The sequence below is a fragment of the Protopterus annectens genome, chromosome 3.part0 (genome assembly GCF_019279795.1).
Source record: "Protopterus annectens isolate FY-2018-M chromosome 3.part0, PAN1.0, whole genome shotgun sequence".
Lineage (NCBI taxonomy): Eukaryota > Metazoa > Chordata > Ceratodontiformes > Protopteridae > Protopterus > Protopterus annectens.
This window is the reverse complement of record NC_056731.1, coordinates 270941772-270963096: the sequence shown is the minus strand read 5'-3', so window position 1 is coordinate 270963096 and position 21325 is coordinate 270941772. Positions and strand designations below refer to the sequence as shown.

The 21325-nt window shown below is 41.6% G+C and overlaps 1 protein-coding gene across 3 annotated transcripts in view; it reads right to left on the bottom strand.

The window, feature by feature from the left end:
* AZI2 (5-azacytidine induced 2) overlaps positions 1-21325 on the bottom strand; it is a 1152833-nt gene that overhangs the window by 1040963 nt on the left and 90545 nt on the right. For all 3 annotated transcript variants that reach the window (XM_044064752.1, XM_044064755.1, XM_044064753.1), the window contains exon 2: positions 1653-1711. The gene's annotated coding sequence lies outside the window, so the exon portion shown is untranslated. The remainder of the gene's footprint in view (positions 1-1652; positions 1712-21325) is intronic.

The window sequence follows — 21325 nt, the reverse complement described above, 5'->3', positions numbered from 1 at the left end:
CTTGTTTTTTATCAAGTTTTAATAAGTTTTCGTGTTTGCATATTCCCTTTGTTCTGCAAAAGGCAATTACTGGAGCCAAGACTCTAGGTACAGTGGAGAGTCCAAAAGGCAAGGCAGAGAATTGTAAGTGTGGCGAACCCACCAAGAATCTCAGGTATTTCCTGTGGGTGGGTTTTACTGGGATGTGGAGGTAGGCATCCTTTATATCTAATATTGCCATGAACCCTTGGGGGATCAGGAGGGGGAATAGGGCTGGTAGTGTCAGCATTCTGAAGGTAGGGACCTTTAAGAAAGGGTTGAGGTCTAATATAGGTCTCCAGAGTCCATCTTTCTGGGGACCAGGAAAATCCTGGAATAGAATCCTCTTTCCTTTGTAGCTGGGGAGACTGTTTCAATAGTGCCCTGAGCTGTAAGAGTCTGAAGGACTGGTTGCATGAGGTGCAACTGTTGATAAGGTGGCTGTGGGATGCCTCTCCCTTTTGGGGGTGAGAACCAAGACATGAAGTAGCCATTTTGCAGTATGGACAGGACTCAGTTGTCTGACGTGAGCTTGATCCATACAGGGATGGCAGTGAGAGAGTCGAGTTGACAGAGGTACAGATGGACGGGGTGGTGGCAGTAAAGGTGGCAGGTAGTCAGATGCTACCTGCCCTATCTGGAAAGGGTGGTCTCTGGCTAGAGGAGGAAGGTGCTCTAGCTATAGGAGTTTGTTTTCTTGTAGACTTTCTGGGCCTGGAAGGAGCAGCAGGACGAGAACGCTTCCTGATAAAACTGGGTTTTAGCAGGATAGTTTCTTTGGAACTTGGGTATAGGAGAAACCAGCAAATGTTTCAGGTCCTGCATTTCTTTTCCTTTTTGCTGAAGTGACTTGAAAAGGTCAGCTACTTTGGTGCCAAATAATGCAGTATTGTCCAGGGGAGCATCCATAAGCTTTGCCCTGAAGTCATCAGGCAGTGGTTGTAGGTGAAGCCAGGAGTACCTACTGATAAGTCCAAAAGCAGAACAGAATAAACTGCCAGTTTACATAAGAAGAGGAGGTAGAGTAGTAATAAGAATACCAAGAGTATAGAGGCACAATGGAATGAAAGATAAAATGCAAAAAAAAAAAAAAGGTGTTTTGAAAAAAGTAGTTATAAGGAAGAAGAAATAAAGGGTAGAGATACTATACATTTAAATAATCCAATGCCTGAGCTCTCACGTACTGCTGAAAATTTTTAATGAAAAAGAAAAACAAAATATTGCCCATACTGGGGAGGAACATTTGTTAAGCATATGCTTAAATTTCTCAGCTCATCCCACCTCTCCAAGACAACTCTGTCATGCTGAGGGCCTGTTCTGAAGCTGTTAGAGGAGTGGATAAACTCCTTTAATCTAGGTTACTGTGCCTGTTATAAAAGCAATTTAATACAATATGCAGCGTACAAACCCAGACTAAGGCATTCTACAGCTACTATTGCTCAAACTCTGCATTTGGCCTGCAATGCCTATGAAAGTAGTATCTAGAATACAAATGCTTACAATGAAGTTAATACTTAAATTACTGCGAGTGAAAGGCTGTCAGCAGAATTTTAAGCCAGAAGAGCATATATGACATAACATTTGATTAATAAGACAAATTGTGGCATGCAAGCTTATACTTAAATGGTACATACCTTAATGACTTCTGTACTGAATGGGCAAACTCAGAAACCCAACCCTGAAGTACACCATACTAGAAAATAAACAAAATGCAGATGCATTACACATTGATGGTCAAAGCACTGAAGCATACAAAAAAAAAAAAAATCAGTCTAAAATTCAAAAGCTAGGAGGTAGCTTACCTTCACAACCCCATTCAAAGCTCCCAGACTTTCCCAAGACGCACAAATTTCTTCAAATCGAACACTCCCCTCACCTCCATTGATTCCAACCCCCAGAAATCATCAATACACCCTAAAACGCCAGAAATCTTTATATCCATCCCAAACTGTCTAATGTAGTCCACCGTAATTCCCAACAGAAAGTACAGCTGTGTAAAAGAGTGTACCACAAGAGTAGATGCCCTATTTCTCACTACTGCAATATTCTTTATACTTGGGATATCCTACTTAGTACTTCTTAACATCAAGCCAGCATACCAAAGACTTTATGCCTTCCTGGTGTCATACATCAGACATATGTCCAATGCACAAGGTATAAGGTTCATATACGACATATGGACGCCTAATCATTAGAAGTGAAATGCACCAATAACCAGAGCAAACCCAAAGAAATAATAACATGCCCATCCAGGAAGGGAAATGGGAGATAAGGGTGTAAGAGAAAACCAGGTGTCTTCCAAGATGGGTGCAAACTAATCAACAACGGCTCTCCATTTGTGAAAAAAAAGTTATCACAAAAATTTGTTGTTTTATTATCTCTGAAGAAGTCTGTGGATATAATCTGGATATAATCTGATGAAAGCGCTAAGGTTTCAATAAATTCTGGTCATCTAACCTGGTGTTGCTTGCTCCTTGCCTTCACTGTGGTTCTTGGTTCATGGAGATGTCTAATGGTAACTCTCTAGAAGTTACAGGAAAGGCAAGGAAAGGAAGAACCACCCTCTAATTTAAATGGGTTTGGAAGAGGGGAAAGGCCAGAGAGAAAAAAACGGTTAATCTACACAAGCGCAGATAGGGATAGATAGGAATATGAAGGACAACTACAGTTAACAAAACAGATTAAACTAGAAAAAATGTGTTCAAAAATATAATAAGAGAAAAAACACTTAGCCTGAGCCAGTATCCGCAATCACAATGCTGCAAGTGGCAAACGAGATCTGGGTAACTACCGCTAGGCATGCTGGGATAGGGGCAAGCCTTGATCCAGTAAAAGCTCTCGAGCTATAGTCTACGGATGAGTCGGAGCCAAGGATTGGCTCCGAACCCAAACAGCAAAAATGAAGAAGAGATATGGACAACATAACATTAAAACATTTCAAGGCTTTACTGGAAAAAAAAACTCACTCAAACTGAAGCAGATGTGCAGGTAGAGACATGCACAAGCCAAAAGGAGATCTACTCTTATGTTAACCTCCCTCACAACTGTTCAGCATCCATACTAGGATCACTGTTGCAGTCTTTAGGTGGGAGACTTCCAAAGTTATCAAAGAAGAAATGGAGTAGGAAGGCTGAGTGCAGTTATGGTCCAAAAGACCTTGAAGGATGAACCAGGCAACCCCCTCTTTAGTCCTAGAGAATACATCAATCTTGTGATGTTTGTGATGTTTAGTGAAGGGTGAATGAAGACCAACTAGCAGCTTTAAGTAAAGATCTAGAATCCATTTCCTTGGAAAAAAAATCCCCAGAAAAAGCTGCATCTTTATTTTATTGCGCTTTAAATGGAGCTTGTAGTTATTTGCCATAGAAATAACAACAAAAAGAAATACCCTTAAAAATCTGGTTAGAAAAGGTTTGTTTAGAAAAACGAGAACCCAAGCCCTTTTCCTGGAAAGGTGTAAAAAGCTGGTCAGATTTTCAAGCAAGTTTCATTTTATCCAAGTGAAAATCTGAGTTATGTACATCTAAGGAATGCAAGACTCCCTTATTCTGAGAAGGAAAAAAGGTAGACAAGTTGATGGTCTGGTTCAAAGAGATCTCATTAACAATCACAGATATAAAGCAAGGGTTAAATCGAATAACTTTAACCTTGCAGAGACCGAGAATGGGTGGAATGGAAATCAATGCTAGGAGCTTTGACATTCTTTTAGCAAAATTTGAAAGCTACTACAAAGATACAGCAGATTCAAAAGGAGATAAGAGTACAATTTTCCAGGACATAAATCAGATCTGAAGAAAGGAGGATTGTTCCACTTAGTGGTCTAACATGCAGGACTCTTTCCAAAACTTTTTGACCTCAAAACGAGTAAAAAGTAGTGGATCCAAAGGGAGGCAGGCAGAGGTGGGCTGAAAGATGTGCTTTGATAAAAGTGAATGCCAGTCCATCAGTGAGCAGCTCTCACATGAAAGTAACAATACTGGAATTACTCATTTGATAAAGTCTTGATTCATTTTGTGGCACCATAATTGAAACATTTTCCATTAAAAAAGAGAAGATTTCCTTGTAGTTGGTTTTCTAGCCTCCTATAAAACCTTAAACACATCCCCTGAGAATTTTAATCCCTTATAGACACCACTTTTTATCACTAAAAGTATCAGATTCAAGGTCTGCAGGGTAGAGTGAGCAAGTTCATCCTGTGAGGTTAACATGTGATGATTGCCCCTAGTCAAGTGGAGGAGAAAGGGGAAGCAATGCTGTTTGGGCCAAAAGAAGATGAGAAGGGCAAGCAAAGAGTAATTTCCCCATCCAGGAAAAAGGCATTGTATCTTGTTCTCCAAGTCTAAGAGGATGGCACCCTTGAACAGAACAGCCAGAGTGGTCCTGCCATCAGTGAAAGAAAAAAGATGCAACCGGGAAGTACCCCACCGATGGACAGTGTCCAGAAAGACCTCTTTGTTTAGCATCCACTCATGAGGGCCTTCTCTGGATCTGCTTAGAAAATCTGTCACAGATCTTTTTGGATGAAAAGTATGCAGCTTGAAGAAAGCTTCTGAACTTAATCAGTGTGTCCCAAGCAATCAAGGCTAGTCTGCATATGGTGCAAAACTAAGTGCTTCCTTGCTTACGTAGCACATAACTGCGGTGTCTGTGCAAATTCAAAGAGGATCTGGAGTCTAGAGATAATCTAGGGATTGAAAGGCTAAGATAAGACCAGATGGCTTAGTGGTGAAGGTCTTCGCCTCCCATGCACAAGGTGTAAGGTTCAATCCTGACCGCTGACCAATGCCTATTTGGAGTTTGCATGTTCTTCCTGTGTCATGTCCAAAAAAACATGCTGAGAGGTTCCATCTCAAACTCACCAATGAATGGAGCTGTGGAGAGCAGCACAGACTCTACATGGTGCCCTATAGGGGGAAGAGTTATATAGACCAACCGCTTTGGGCATCTACTGTGGTGTGCAGTATCCTAAGAGAACATGGATCACAGACTGTGTGCCGTGGCAGGGTTAGCCACTCTGCGGTGTACAATATGGATCTAGGTGATGCGGTCATGTTGACTAATGTCACCAAAAATGGGCATGGCTAGTTACCAGTGATAAGTGGGCTGAGGACCCGGCCTACTCTGACCCACGTCAGGGGCCCTTGCTAATGGTGGGAGGGGTATATGTGCCCCTGTTGGCCAGTGTGTGCCCGCCATAAAATACAGAAGCCCTCTGTCAATAAGCTACTGGCTGGCCAGTGTTTAGTTGCCTAGCCTGGGTTACCTGAGATAGCTCTACTGAGCGAAAGCTGGACGTAAAACCAACCAACCTGCCAAACATGAACTGAGAATCGGTATGTTTAATGTAGGTTCACTGACAGGACACAGTTTGGAAGTGGATGACATGATACGGAGGAGGTTGGACATCCTATGTATCCAGGAGAAGAGATGGAAGGGCAGTGCAGCACACCCACTTGGCTTGGGATCCAGAGTCTACTACTTGGGTGGAGGGCAGGCTAGAAACAGTGTAGGAATTGTGGTGACAGAGAGGCTTCAGAAGGCCATAAGGGATATCATTAGAATTAATGACCAACTCATGGCAGTCAGACGCCAGTGTAATGATAGGGCAGTATTCATAATCTCAGCCTATGCCCCACAGCAGGGTTGTGACAGTGAGGAAAAGAGTGCATTAAGACAGCAGTTGCAGGACCTACTAGATAAAGCATGAGAACATGAATTGGTGTTGATAATGGGTGACCTGAATGCACATATCAGGAATGGGTGACCTGAATGCACATATCAGGACAAACAGAACAGGATATGAGGACTGCCTGGATCCAAATGGGTGGAGCAACAGGAATAAAGAAGGAAAAGCCATTCTAGACTTCTGTCTGGCAAATGGCTCGATAGTAGCCAACACATGGTTCAGAAAGAGACAGTCACAAGATCAAATACAAGAGTAGTCAATATGCAACTCAGGTAGACTTACTCCTAGTAAGAAAAAGGCACTGGGGTAGAATCCAGGATTGCCAAGTCATCCCCAGTGAAACAGTCGGCCCACAGCCTAAACCACTAGTTGCCACAATAAGCTGCAAGCAGTTGCCAGAGAAGGCTCCAAGGTCAACAGAGACCAGGCTGAAGACCTGGAAGATGACTGGAGAGAAAGTTTAACAATTCAAGGAACTACTCAGGGCTCTAGCACCCCAAGAAGAGGAGGAAATAGGTGGAGTTGAAGAAGAATGGCAGCACCTAAAAACAGTATGTGTTAGGACTACAGAAAAGATATGTGGCTGAGCCAGATATGGAAATGAGGTACATAAGAAAAGCTGGTGGTGGAATGCAGAAATCCAGGAAATCATCAAAAGAAAGAAAGAGTGCAGGAAGAAGTGGGAGGTAGAAAAGACTGACCAGACTAAGGAGGACTACTGGTTGGCTAAAAAAGAATCTAAGAAAGAAGTTGCAATAGCAAAGAAGAGGGCATCAGAGGCACTGTACCAACTTTTGGAAAGTGACTCAGTAAGGTGCACAAAGAAACTATATCAGGTTGCATGGCAAAGACAGAAAGATGAAGATGGTCAGACACCCTTCATAAGGGATGCCAGCAACAACCTGCTCACCAGTCCAGAGAGCATCAAAGGCAGATGGAAGGAGTATTCCCAGCAACTTCTGAATGAAGAAAACCCCACAGAAGCTGTACTGCCCCAGAAACAGCCTACAATGAGAGAAGAAGAGGAGCTTCCCATCCTAGAAGTAAGAACAGCACTAAGGAAGATGAAGTCAGGGAAAGCAGCAGGTTCAGATGAGATTACAACAAATATGATAAAAAAATGCTGGGTGAGATAGGGGGGAGAAATGGCTCCTGAGGGTACTAATAGCAGTTTGGAGAAAAAGCTGTATCCCAGATGACTGGAGAATAAGCATACTCATGCCAATGTACAAGAACAAAGGGGACATCCACAACTGTGGGCAGTACAGAGGCATCAAACTCCTATCACATTGCATGAAAGTTCTAGAGAGGGTGATTGATAAACAGATACGCAGAGTAGTAAAATGTAAGATGGGAGATGAGCAGTTTGGATTCAGACTAACGAAAACCAAGAACTCGACTCAGGCCAGTCCAAAACGTAAAAAACATGAAAAACAACAAATTTTATTAAGCCACTGTAAAAGCTTTTCGGTAGTACCTTGCACTAACTTCTTCAGACAAGCAAAACATTCCCACCATTACAAGCGAGTTTAAATATCAGCATTGAAACACAACCACGCCCCTTGCTCTCCCTTTAGCGCCTTAAAGGTACAGATCACAGCTAACTAAGGTGCATTTGCAATTCTCTATTAACATAATAAAAAATAAAAAAATTCTCTATTAACATAATAAAAAATAAAAAATTCATACACCGAGACTGTAATAATAGCAGGCTTTGAAACTGAAAGAAAAAAGCCCAATATTTTGATTATAAAACTGTATAAAGTAGATAAATATGTAAAATATATAATAACATAAAAATAACAATGTTCAACCTACAGCATAAATACTAATAATGGAAGCGCGACGCTTCCTAATCAAAAATTACCTATGCATACATTGTATCTTGCCTGCTTTCAAGTAAAATAACTAATGTAATGATTATAATAGATATAATGAAATTTATGCATACTGTCCTAAGTATCTAAATAACTAGAACAGCTACCCAAGAAAAATAATATAATATTAATCATATCTCACTAAATAATACAAATAATAATATAGAAATATAAAATATGACACGTAACATATAATAGAACATACATTTTGAATTAGTGGTGGTTTTCGCTAGTTTGTTTTTCCGGTCTTGAAAGTTTATTTCATCAGTTTGGATTCAGATCAGGATGCAACACAACTGACCCAATGTTTGCAATGAGACAGATACTTGAGAAGATGCTAGAGATGGAGAGAGTCCAACTTGGCATTCCTAGACTTGGAGAAAGTATATGACAAAGTCACAAGAAAGCTGATATGGGCAGTATTGTGGTGGTTTGAAGTCCCAGAAACATTATAGAATTAGTGCAGGCTATGTACAAGGACCCAATGACTCAAGTACGAACAGTGTTCGGCCGCACAGAGGGGTTCCCAGTGGGAGTGAGTGTACATCAGGGTTCAGCTCTGAGTCCACTGCTGTTCATACTGGTGATGGACTACATTAGCAAACAGGTTGGAGGGAAGGGATCAACACTGATGTGGCAGTGCAGGCAGAGCTAGAACTTCAGGATAGGAGAATGGAATGCAAATCTGAAGGCACATGGGATGCAACTAAGCATAGATAAAACGGTGGTAATGGCAGCAAATTGGGGAAATCAGAAGAAGCTGAGAATAGAGATAGAAAGGAAGATAGTGGAACAGTAAACAGTTTCAAGCATCTGGGAGGGGCATTTGAGGAGAAGGGTAGTCTGAATAAAGAGGTCAAAGCTAGAATCAGAGGGACTGCAGCCAACTGGCACAGAGTATCGGGTGTAGTCTATGACAGAAGAATGCTAAAGAAGCTGAAAAGTAAGGTGTACAAGACAGTGGTGCAACCAGTACTGCTGTATGGTACAGAAACCTGGGCAGTAAAGGTAGAAAAGTTGAAGAAGCTAGAGGTGATGGAAATGACATGCCTGAGAAAGGTCGTAGGATGCACACTGTGGGACAGGCGAAGAAATGAGGACATAAGAGCAGAAGCCAAAAGTAGCTCCAATTGCAGAAAAGATCAAAGAGAACAGATTATGATGGTTTGGGCACGTGTAGAAAAGCAGAAGAAAATCTGGTGAGGAAGATTTGGGACAGAAAGGAAGAAGGTAAGAGGAAATGAGGACATCCAGCAAAGAGGTGGATAGATTGTCTGAAAGAAGATCTGCGACAGTCAGGCATGAGTGCTGAAAAAGGCAGATATGTGGCAATGAATCGAGAGAGTTGGAGACAGCTAACACGATACCCCGACCCCACGTAGAAAAATGGGGAAAAATGGGGCTGATGATGAAAGGCTAAGATAAGTGCCTTCATTTACTTTATACAGTATTCCCTTTCTTAAACTCCCTGGACTCTGATGTCCTTGGAACAAGCTCCTCATGCCAGATATGCACCATCTGTGAACAGGTCTTGGCAAGAGGAAGAAACCAAAAAGAGCACTCCTGGGCTGCCTGAAATCATGCTGAGTCACGAAAGAAACTCTTTCCTGATGAAGTGCAACAGGAGAATTAGGTTAATGGGTGGCAATGCTGAGTCCAAATGGACTTCAGTTACAAATGAATCTTCCATATGCAGAGTCTGGTATAAGGTATCATGGATATGGTTTATGGTTGACGCCATTTATCCTAGATCTCTCAAAATCTCTTGCTGAGCTCACATTCAAGGGAAGAAGAGTTTTAAAACAACCTGAGAGGAACTGAACCTCACTTGCAGGAAGAAAAGCTATAGCTGACAAAGTACAGAGACTGCATCCCAAGAAAATCTGATCCTAAGGTTCAGAGTAACTCTAGATTGCTCAGAAGATTCATACAATTCAGATTGGTTAGCAAAATCTCTTGGGAAAGAGTCTGAATGAGATTATTATCTAGATAAGGAAAGATATGAATTTATTGATGTCTACAAAAAGGCAATGATAAGAGCAAGGTACATTGAGAATACACTTGGGGCACAGTTCAAAGAACAAAGGGTAAAACAGAAAAAGTGGAGACAAAACCTGTAGAATTTCCTACAGATCAGATTTAAAGGGTGCTTCTCTTCATATTTCTATTAATCTACTGTCACCATAAAATCTTGTGGAAGTATCATCTGAAGCAAAGTTTGCGAGGTCAACAACTTGAAACTTGGAATTTTGAAAAAGGTGTTGAGAAAAGAATAGTCCAAAATAGGTCTCAAATTGCCCTCCTTTCTGGCAGCCAGAAATATTCTTAAGTAAAATCTTTTTCTCCAGATGAGGGGGAACAAACTTTATTTCCCCTATGTGAAGTGTGATAATAAGGTGAACTCTATTTGGAGGAGGCTGGAGAAATCCTAAAAAGCGAGGAGGAAAAATTGAAGACATTTTGTAACCCTTCTGGATGATGGACAGAGCCCATATGTGTGATGTTATGGACAGCCAGGTTAGGAAGGACAAAGATAGTTGACAGGGGAACCTGGAAATGGCTGAGGTGGAGAATGGGGAGAAAGAGGCAGACAGCCATAAAGAGGCTGGTTTGTCAAGAAAGGAGGGTCTAAAACTCTTGGAATTCTGCTGAGACTTGCCAGAAATCTCCTTTTACTGGATCTTTTACCCTTTTGAGAAGATTTCTATTGCTTACAAAGGGATCAGCCTTGGATGGGCAGCTTCCTTGACACTTGGGTACAGAAGAAAAGGACTTGCTTAAGATCTAGCATGGCCTTACATTTATCCTGCAAAGTTTTGAAAAGTTATGCAGCCACAGAACCAAAAAGATGCTGCTTACCCATAGGACTGTCCAGAAGCTTAGCGTTAGCATCCTCAGGTAAAGGCCAATATCTAATCCATGAAAACCTGCAAACAAACCAGTGGCAGCTACACTACAACAGGAATCAGCAGCATTGTAGCTGCACTTATTAGAATGCAAAACTACCTAAGAAGTACAGGTAATAGAGAATGTAGAAGTTTATGACTAGTTTCTTCTAAATCTGAGAGAACATTGCTAAGATTACCCAGAACAAACAGGTATCTGATATTGTGGGTATGGTAACTTGACAGCCTTAAAAGCTGGGGCAGCAGAAATATATACTTTTTTTGCTGTTTGTCAGTGGGCAAAACATTACAGAAAGGAAAACGTTTAAGCAGCTTTTCAATGGAAAGGGAAATAACAGTTGGATCTGAGGTAAGGTTCTTATACATAAACTTTCCAGAGTCTGGTACCCAACAGGACCAACTTTTTATTTGGTGGGGGCAGATGTCAAGACTCTGGATTACAAGAAGCAGAGGAGACAGTATCTAATAAATATTCTAAAACAGCAGGGAAGGCAGAGGTATAGGCACTCCCATTTCCAAAACAGCACAGTACCTTTTCAGGGTATCACATAACTCAGACCCCCCCCAACGGGAAACTTTATATAATTTTAATAAATTCCTCCAAAAGAAATCTTCTCCAAAGGGGACTCAGAAGACAAGGTGTCTTCATCATCAGAGGCATAATCCACCGGTGAATGAATTTAGGAAGAACAGGCAAAGGAATTATCACCCAGGTGTAAAATCTTCTTCCTATTTAGATTCCTTTATTTGCCTGTTGAGAGGAGAAGAAAGGGGAGCAGCAAACAGAAATAGTGAGGGAGCCTTTAATGACATGGTAACTTTGAAAAGCTACAGGGTAAAATCCTGCCATTCTTTCTCATGATCCTTAGAAGTCTGAGAGAAAATTGTATGTTTTGTCTTCTGCTGCTGCTCAACTGTGACACCTTGCACAAAATGAGATGTCTGGAAACATCCTTCCTGACTAAGATCTGAAGTATGTCATTGGGTCTCTCAGAGATAAGCTGAGGTTCCCTACTCTCACTAGAAGAGGACAACTGATCAGAAGTGATAGATGTGAGATATGGCTACATCATATCTTCCTCCAACTGGGTTGTGATATAGAGGCAGTACAACATAATTATGACATTTTCTGTTATCAGAAACAAGACACCAGGTCTCAAGATTTGCTAAAAAAACCTCAAAAACAAAGTGTCTACTATATTTTCTTGACAGTATGTCCTTGTTCCAGATGTCCTAGACTCAGACTTGCAGGAACAGCTGTATCTTCCCAAGGCCAATCTTGGCTTGAAGGAGAGAATTCTTACACTTCTTTGCACCTAGAGGCTCCATCATAATATCTTCTGAATAAATACAAACAAAATAACATCTCCTCCAAGGACTAGGAATGTCGCTGCCAAAGGATGCAAAGGTACCACTGTAATTTCCTTATCTGCACCCTTGCAAGTCAGGCCATACTGACAATGGATGCCATGTATCCCAGAATCCCCAGGAATTTCTTTGTTGCGATACAGTCCTTCCCAGCCATCCTAGCCATTTATAAGATAAGGAGCTTTGTTGTGCGAAATTAAAATTTTCTGTAAATGAGAATCCAGTGACACTCCCTGGAAGACCACTGTCTGTAATGGTTTAACAGTGGATTTGGGAAGGCTCAATGAAAATCCCAGATCCTGAAAACAGATTAGAGTGGAGGTTAGTACCTGCTGAAGTTTATCCTGGGGCTGAATTAGGCAGTCATCCAGATAAAGGCATATGTGAACGCCCCTAGTCCTGCAAAGTGCTATTACTGGATCCAGATATTCTGTGAAGACCCTGGGCACAGTAACTAATGCACAGGACAAGCAAGTACACTAAAATTAGGATTCCCTCACTTTCAATCTTAAAAACACTTGTTCCATCCTCCTTCATATCCAGGGTTGTAATCAAGACCTGTGGGAACAGGAAGGGACAGGAGGTCAAGTTAAGTAAGCATCTGGAATTCTGAAACTTTCAAAAATTTGTTGAGATTTCATAGATTGAGCATAAGCCCAAAAGGTGCTTTTTATGTTGGCACTCAAAAGACTAAAAAATGCTCTCTCATCCCATGGGAATTTCTTTGTTGCTGTTTGTTGAAGCAGTTCCTCTAGTAGGGGTGGCATCAGATGAATCAGGTCTTTCACACAGGTATTATCCATTCTGAATTTCCAGATTAAATGCATACTCTTTGTACTGTGTGCTATTGATAACACACCCACAATGCTACAGCAGAGGCATACATGGCAATAGCTAGAAAGTACAGTTGTGTACACTTCACTGTTGCAATCATCACATTTGGGTCATCAGCTTGCAGTAGCCCTAAGTCGGTCTGATTAACAAAGTCTTGAGTCCTGCATCGGTTGCTGTCTCTTCTTCCGTGACGTCAGGTCGTCAGGGGTATAAAACATGCAGCCGACACCATAACATCAGTTTTTCTTGCCCCAGATGTCAGGTGCCCCCTTAATGGGAAGCAATAAAACATATATATACTTACATACAAGGATATACCGCCAATAAAAAAAGCAAATACACCAAAAAGTTTTTAATCATAGTAAAGAAGAGAAGAGGTATAGCCAAAGAAATCAGGGGGCTGGAGGGAGGGTAACCAGGACTGCAACAGTGAATACACTCAAACATCTACATTTATGGTAAGTGTACACAACTGTACTATGTTCTTCATGTTTCACTGTTGCAGTCATCACATTTGGGTAGATTCCCAAAGCTAAGGATGGGAGGAGGAATTTAGATAGCATTAGGACCAGCTACAAGACCCTGCAAGACTGCAGTGGCAAAGCCAGCTCTGGATTTAGAGAAAATTGGCAAATGGTAATGCTTGGTGAAGGTATGTACAGAACTACAGGTAGCAGCTTCTAGGATGTCCCTGGTAGGGACACCTCTGAGAAAGGCTGTAGAGGTAGACGCAGCCCTGGTTGAATGGGGTCTGATCCCCTGTGTGATAAGTTTTCCATGGTGCTTATAGCAGAAATGAATGCAATGGCCTATCCATTTAGAAATAGTTTGCTTTGAAATAGCCTTCCCTTCTGACCCTGCAGCAAATGCCACCAGCATTTGTTCAGATTTCCTTTGAGGTTTAGTCCTGTCCAAGTAAAATCTAAGTTGTCTGTGTACATCTAAGGATTGCAGTATCTATTCCCCATTGTTCTGTGGATAGGAAAGAAGGTTGACAAATGAATGGACTGACTGAGAGCCACACTGGATACCACCTTGGGCATGAAGGAGAGATTGGTTCTGAGGGACACCCTGTCCGCATGAAAGATGATGAAAGGCTCCACTGCCATAAGGGCCTGTAATTCAGATACCCTTCTTGCTGAAGTGATTGCTAAAAGGAATGCTGTTTTCAAATAAAGGAATTCTAAAACTGCACTACCAGCTGGCTTGAGAGGAGGAAGAGTGAGTTTCTCCAATACAAAGTTAAGGTCCCAGGCTGGAGTAGGGGCTCTCCTGGGTGGTCTTAAAATTTTGGTCCCTCTGAGGAACTGCCTGAGCAATGGATGAGAGAAGAGGGGAGGTTCTGTGTTATAATGAGCTGAAATGGCGGAGGCGTGAATTTTGATGGAGGAAATAGAAAGCCCCTTCTGAAGCATCTCAGTTAAGTATTGTAAAATCTCAGGTAAGTTGGGCGCTGTTGTGCTCATCCCTTGAGACTGGTTCCAGGCACAGAATCTTTTCCATTTTTCAGCATAAGATTTTCTAGTACTAGTCCTCCTTGCCTCTAAAATGATAACCATCACTGGTTTACTGAGGGATGGTAAGGGAGAGATTAGGTAATTAGCCAGGCTGCTAGGTTCAGGGTTTGAAGTGGAGGGTGCAGAATCTGGTTTTCCTGCTGAGACAACAGGGTAGGGGTCAGAGGCAGGTGCCATGGGGCCAACAGTGACGCACTGCGCAACAGGGGGTTACCAGTGTTGGCACGGCCAGTCTGCTGCAATCAATATTGTCCTTGATTTGTCCTGTTTGATCTTCAGCAGTACTTTGGAGAGGAGAGGCAGAGGAGGAAAGGCATAAACTGACAGAACATCTACTTTCCAAGCTTGTTTGTGGGGAGTCCTTGTGCAAAATGTCTCCAATTTGTAGTTCTGGGGGGAGGCAAACAGGTCTATATCTGGGCTCCCCCATTTGTTTGTCAGCATGTTGAAAATCTTTGGTTCCAGTTTCCATTCGTGTGGGTCCATGAGGTTTCTTGCTTAGTCCTTCCACCAGTGCATTTAGTTTTCCTGGCAGGAATTCAGCTTGTAGATGCACTTGATAGCTCAAGGCTGTGTTCCACAATGCCATGACTAGTCTGCAGAAGGGGTAAGAATGGGTACCCCCCCCTGCTTGTTTATGTACCACATAACAGTGGTGTTGTCCGTCTTTACCATTAATTGTCCTGGAAGAATGTGGTCCTTGAAGGCTGTCAGTGCATTCTGTACAGCTAACATCTCTCTTTGATTGATATGCAGGTGCATTTGACTTGGGTTCCATCTGCCCTGAATGCACTTCACTGCCAGGTGAGCCCCCCATGCATACTCTGATGCGTCTGTTGTTAGGGTTTGGGTAGCAGGGGGTAGAGTGAATGGCAGTCCCTTGTGTTGGTGGCATGCCTCTGCCCACCAAAGAAACTCTAGGTGTAGGCAAGGTATGATAGGAATCATTGCTTCTAGATCCTGAGAATGTTGACACCATAGGCTTTTTAGATACCACTGTAGTTTCCTCATATGCAGTCTTGCATATGGAATTAGTAGAATGCAGGAGGCCATGAACCCCAAGGCTTGCAGTATTTGCCTTGCATATAGCAGGGTTTTCGTGGCCACTAGTTTGAAGTAAGTTGTCGATTGAATTTGTTTCTCTGGCGTGAGGAAAGCTATATGGGAAGCCGTGTTCAAGCCTGCTCCCAGGAATACAATTTGTTGACAGGGTACCATATGTGACTTATTTTCGTTTATGGTGTACCCCAGACAAGTTAGCACCTTTTGTACAAATGCCAGATGATTCAAAAGTATATCCTGCCTGAATTAGACAACTGTCCTGGAATGGGTATATGTGAATTCTTCTTTGCCTACAAAATGCAATGACAGGCGCTAGGCACTTTGTGAATACCCTGGGTGCAGTAGATAAGCCAAAGGGCAGTGCAGAGAACTGATGGTGCATGTAGCCTGCTTTGAAGCGTAGGTATCTTCTGCATGATTCCCTAATTGGGATGTGCAGGTAGGCTTCCTTTAAATCCAGTGTTGCCAACCAGGCATCTTTGCCTAGCATAGGAAGTAGCTGATGAAGAGTTAGCATCTTGAATTTGGGAATCACCAAAAAAGTATTTAAGGTAGAAAGGTCCAAGATAGGACGCCATGAATTGTCTTTTCTGAATACCAGGAAAAGTCTTGAATAAAAACCTTGTCCCTTTTCCTCTTCTGGTACAGTTTGAAAAGCCTTTATGCTTGAGAGAGTACTTGCTTTGGAGCCTCTCAAAAGCCTCTGCCCATTGATTTGGGGGTAGATCTGACCAACCGTTCGGGGTTGGTAATGTGTGGAAGTGAAATTTGTATCCTTGGAAGACTATATTTAAAACCCATTTGTCCTGGTTAATGAGTTCCCAGTTTTTGGCCTGCAGAGCAATCTTTCCCCCTAAAGGAGCAGTCAGTTGAGAAGTGCTTGGACGTTTTAAAGTTAAGTCACTGAGACAGCTTTCCATAGGGGGAGTCTTACTACTCCCTGATTTGGAAGCGGAAACCCCCCCACTGCTTAGTCTTGTGCGTACCCTGGGACTGAAACCTAGGGGTTCTGCTGGTTCTGGGTTTGGGTTGAGAAGGCCTGGAAGAGGCAGGAAAGGACTAATTCTTAGACGGCCAATGCCTACTAAATCTTGGAGGCTGAACTTGTAAGAAATCTTTAACAGTTTGCATAGATTTAGCTTTTTCCTCCATCTTTTTAATAACTTCTTCTGCTTTGTTGACAAACAGGCGGTCCTGATTTAAGGGAGCATCCAACAATTTGGCTTTAACATGATCTGGCATAGATCGTTCCTTAAGCCAAGCATGCCTTCTAAGTACAGAACCAGTGTCAGCAGCCCTGCAAGAGGCCTCTAATGAATCAAAACCACATTGCAAAGTATGTTTTCCAACCTGTTCAGCAGAATGCATTAAATCCTGTAAATCTTTATTTTCAGCACAGTCAGGAATAAACATAATTTTCTGTTTAAGTGATCCAATAATATGTTGCTGATACTTTAACATATGAAACTAACAATTTAAGGCCCTAATGGCCAAGGTTACAGAAGTGAATACCTTCTTACACCATCTATCCAGCGCCCTGGAATCTCTATCAAAAGGGGTAGGATTTTTGGCAGTAGTAGCCTTAATGCCCTTGTGTCCCTGTGAAATAGTCTCAGGATCCGCAGTAGGATTTTTAAAAAGGAACTTGTGAGAATCAGGAACCCTGTAATATCTATCAGGTTTTCTGGGAGCAGGAGGCAAAGAATCAGGGGCCAAACTAGATTCCGAAAAGGCATCATCAACTATGTCTAGTACAGGAGGGATAGCTAAAGGCCTGTGTTGAGGCAGGAGTAAGAAGTCCCTAAGCCTCTTTTTGAATCAGAGTAATCCTGGCTTTCCCAGCAGAAATGCTCCCTAAGAGTATGCACAGTTTCACCAAAAGAGAAATCCTCTGGAGAGGATGCAGAGGGAATAGAGTCCTCTGCATCAGAATCCTCATAAGCAGATAAGAGTAAATCCAGGTCATCAGAATAAACAGAGATTTCAGAATCCGGGTCAGAAGATTCAGAAACAAATCCAGTCCTAGGTTTCTTAGAAGGGGATTGGTTGGCTTCCCCTGATTAAAGTTATAAGGTCTTCAGCCATTCTTGTAATTTGTTTTTTAGGCATAGAAGCCTGAGCATGCGGCCTGGGCATTGGTTTTCTAGGCATGGTTCGAGCTTTAGGCCTTAAAGAAGAAGGTGGCGTCGGTTTAATATGCAAGTCCGTAGGCCTGAATACACCCTCAGAAGCCGGTGCCTGCACAGCTGCTCCAGACCCATCCAAGGTAGACATCCGCAGGTTCCACAGTTGAAGCATCTCGCGGCATACCGGACTTTGAATGGGTCTCAGTAGAGGCCTGCAAATCAGAAGTAGCGGGTATCAGGGGCTGCGAAAGTACCGGCCAACTGGCTTAGGAGAAGCGTCGTTGGCAGCTTTGGACCTAGGCGGTTTGTCTCTGTCTATCTTTGCGTTTTTTCGGAATACCGGTAGTCGGATGGCTAACCGACGACATATCTGGATAATTGAACAGAGAACTGAAATATTTAGAAGTGTAAATATACTGATGACAGACAGTTCGTTGGTTAAAGAAGGCAGAAAACTGACAGCGAGGTACGTCGTGGTTAGGGCCTAGGCAAGGAATACAGTACGAATGAAAATCTTTACGGAGGTATTTGCTTACCACAAGAAATGCAATTATTAACTTTTACTGACATCGGAAAAGAGCAAAAAAAAGTTTCCCCAACACGATACTTAGCTTTAGTTGAAGACTTCGGTTCTGAAACTCGAAAATGAAAATTTCAGGAGTCGGCCGACCGGCACTTGCGAACTGCTTCTGCTTCAGGCACCGCACGGCAAGAAAGACTGAAGTAATGGCGGTCGGCTGCATGTTTTATACCCCTGATGACCTGACATCAGGGAAGAAGAGACAGCAACCGATGCAGGACCCTAGACTTTGTTAATCAGGCCAACTGAAGGCTACTGCAAGCAGATAACCCAAATGTGATGACTGCAAAAGTGAAACACGAAGAACATCAAGAATTATGAGTTAGAAGGGACCTCCCAGAATAAGGTCAGAGGTATGTTATCTATCCATCTTAAAGTGAAATTGGACAGTCTTGGATAGCTTTGCCAGTTGTGACATGGAATACAACAGCACCAGTGTCCATCATAATACTCACACTCAACAGTCGTCATTTGGAACCTTAATTAGTTATAGTCATGGACCTCTAGAGTTTAAGGCATATAGAAGCAGGGACTGAATAAGCCTGTATGATCGGACAGACATCTTAAATAGGAAGGATCATGTTTTGAGAGAAGCAGCTCTGCAGGATAGTGCACCCAGTGTACATCCAAGAGCATGAATATATGAGGAGGGGCTCCATCTGGGAATTTGCAGTGTTCAGTGAGATTTCCAATGACTGGAAGAGTCTCTTTCACAAGTACTAACATTGTCTGATATGGAGCAGGTAGAAGCCACTAAAAGGTAAGGAAATATTTCTACCAGTTGCAAGCTTTGGTTTGTTGCAAGCATAGACGTGCACTTCATAAAACATATGGGGTCTCAGGGGAATCCAATTGGAAAAGTCCAGAATTTATAATAGCGGATTCCTCACAGGAAGCAGAATCCTCCTGGAATCCATGTGATGTTTATGCGAAAATAGGCATTCTAGAAGTCTGAAGGGTGCATCTAATCTCTTTTTGACAGAAAGGGAAGAATGCACTACACAATGACCATGCAAAAGTACTCATTGGGAATAGACTGGTTTAAGTCCTTCATTAAGAATGGGCTTGACATCTTTAGTATTCTATGGAACAAAAAAAAACTAGTGATAAGTGACAAAACTGAATCCTTTTTACAACACTCTTGTGACAGGGTGGGATGTCATGCAAGAGGAAGATGGTGAGGTCGCTAAGTGATGTGGACTGAATGTACATACAGCCTCGGATATTTTTGTCCTGATCCATAAAAAATACCTTTTCTGACCTGCTGGAATCTTCTGGATGGCTCCTTTTTTGCAATAGGTTTAACTGTTTTTTTTTTTTTTTGTTGCACTCTTTTGATGGAGTGCAACATTTGGCAAAGGGGCAATAAGTTAGCCTAGATGAGGTGTGGAAGGGAGATAGCCTGTACATAATGTTGTCCTGATCCTATTGTGCCATGATCCACCCCTGCAAATGGAGGGATAGGTGACTCTGGCTGCCTCCACACACAGCTATACAAGGTCTTGCTGCAGTACTCTCATATAATACCTTTCACTGAAACCATGTCAACTGCAGCTGCCATATGGCCCAAGATGTTGAGGAAAACAGCAGGAAGAACTGCCTGCATGAAAACAAGATTCATGGTGGTTTAGAGAGGAAAAATTCTGCCAGTAGAAGAACTTTGCAATGGATTAATGTGAACTCTATCTGTGACTTCATGGTGTTAAGTGCAACTCACAGAGAATGGAACAAGATTAGTAGAAACTTCCTGGTCGGGACAAGGTTTTGCATCAATAAGATGGGTTGGAGTCATCTGTCTTAAAATAGTGTTATGCAAAATAATACATTATAAAAAGTGATGGGTATAATTAGAAATCCTAGAACATTTGTTTGTTGTGTGTGTTGTGAATGTTCACATACTGCTAAAAGTCCTTGGTGTTTTTGTCAAAATACTCTGAAAACTTAGTCTAGCAGCATATTATAAAGTAATACAAAGATTACAAAAAGTTTAGCGCTTTCATTTCCTAACCGGAAACTTCTTCAGAACAACATAATTACACACAGCTCACTAATTTATAGTCAGGGTTAAAAATCAGTATAGAAGTACAATTGGTTCATTCATAATTGATTTACTTTGATTAAAATGCAAGTTAAAGTCATAGTGCAAGTGCAGGTTAATAGCGGCCAAGCATAACTGAAATTTCTCAAAAACCTTCCATGTAATTCATCCTGTGCGTACCAAATATACACATGAAATTACTTAAAACAGTACATAAACCATAACATAAAACAATATGATCTAAATAGCTGTAGTATACTCCAATATTCTAACTAATAACTATAGTAAAGTACATAAATAAATGAATTTCATCTATGATGTGTAACATATAATGTATAATAGATAAGTACATTTGTTTTTTACAAACTCCATAATATGTAAATGTATGGCATTGTATAAATAAATATATGTGTGTACTTTGTGCATTGTACACGTATTTTGTTTTGTTTTATTTTCTCTGAGTTTTAAAGCTGGTAACAGGGAGATGTGGTCATTCATCCCAGGTGGGTTAGTTGCATCCACCCGCAACTGCCAAATTAATTCCCTGAAACACAACTTGTTTTCCCAATCACCCCCTCTACTGTTCTTAGGTAGCATCTCCAAAATCCAAAATTTAAAATTTGCATTTTTACAAACTATGGTGTGTCTGTAAAGTGCATTAGTTTCCTTTTTTCTATTGACGTCATACATATGTTTATATGTTCTCTGACGAAGGTGTCTTTCTGTTTTTCCCACATAATTTGCCCAACATGACAGACAATATGCTAAATAAACTATTCCCTTAGTATAACAAGTATAATGTCCCTTTCCTTTGAACTTAAATGGGATGGTTGGCAAGAATAAATCCCCCTTATTGGCTACAAATGTACATTGTGAGCATCTCCCACAACAAAAGGTTCCCTTTTTAATCATCTGGTCTCCACTCTCATTTCCAGACTTTTCATAAATATCTTTGAGATTTCAGCCCCTTTTGAAACTGTACATCAAACGTTTGCCAAATATTTCTAATTTACTGGGCATACTCCTGAACATGTCCCATGTTTTATCAATAGCCTTTTTCATTGTATCGGTACCTATATTGTATGTCATAACCAAAAAAGGCGTATTTTTTTCTATTTGATGGCTCCCATTGTTTGCCTCAATGTCATTTAATATTAAACCTTGGTTCACATTATTGTATTCAGTATTTAGTAAAGGAATAAATATTGTACCCCATCCCTTTATCACATCTTCCTTAATAGAATTTATTAATGTGTCAGGTTAGCCTCTCTCCAGAAATAGTTGGTGTACGTATTCCAATTCATTTCTGAAAT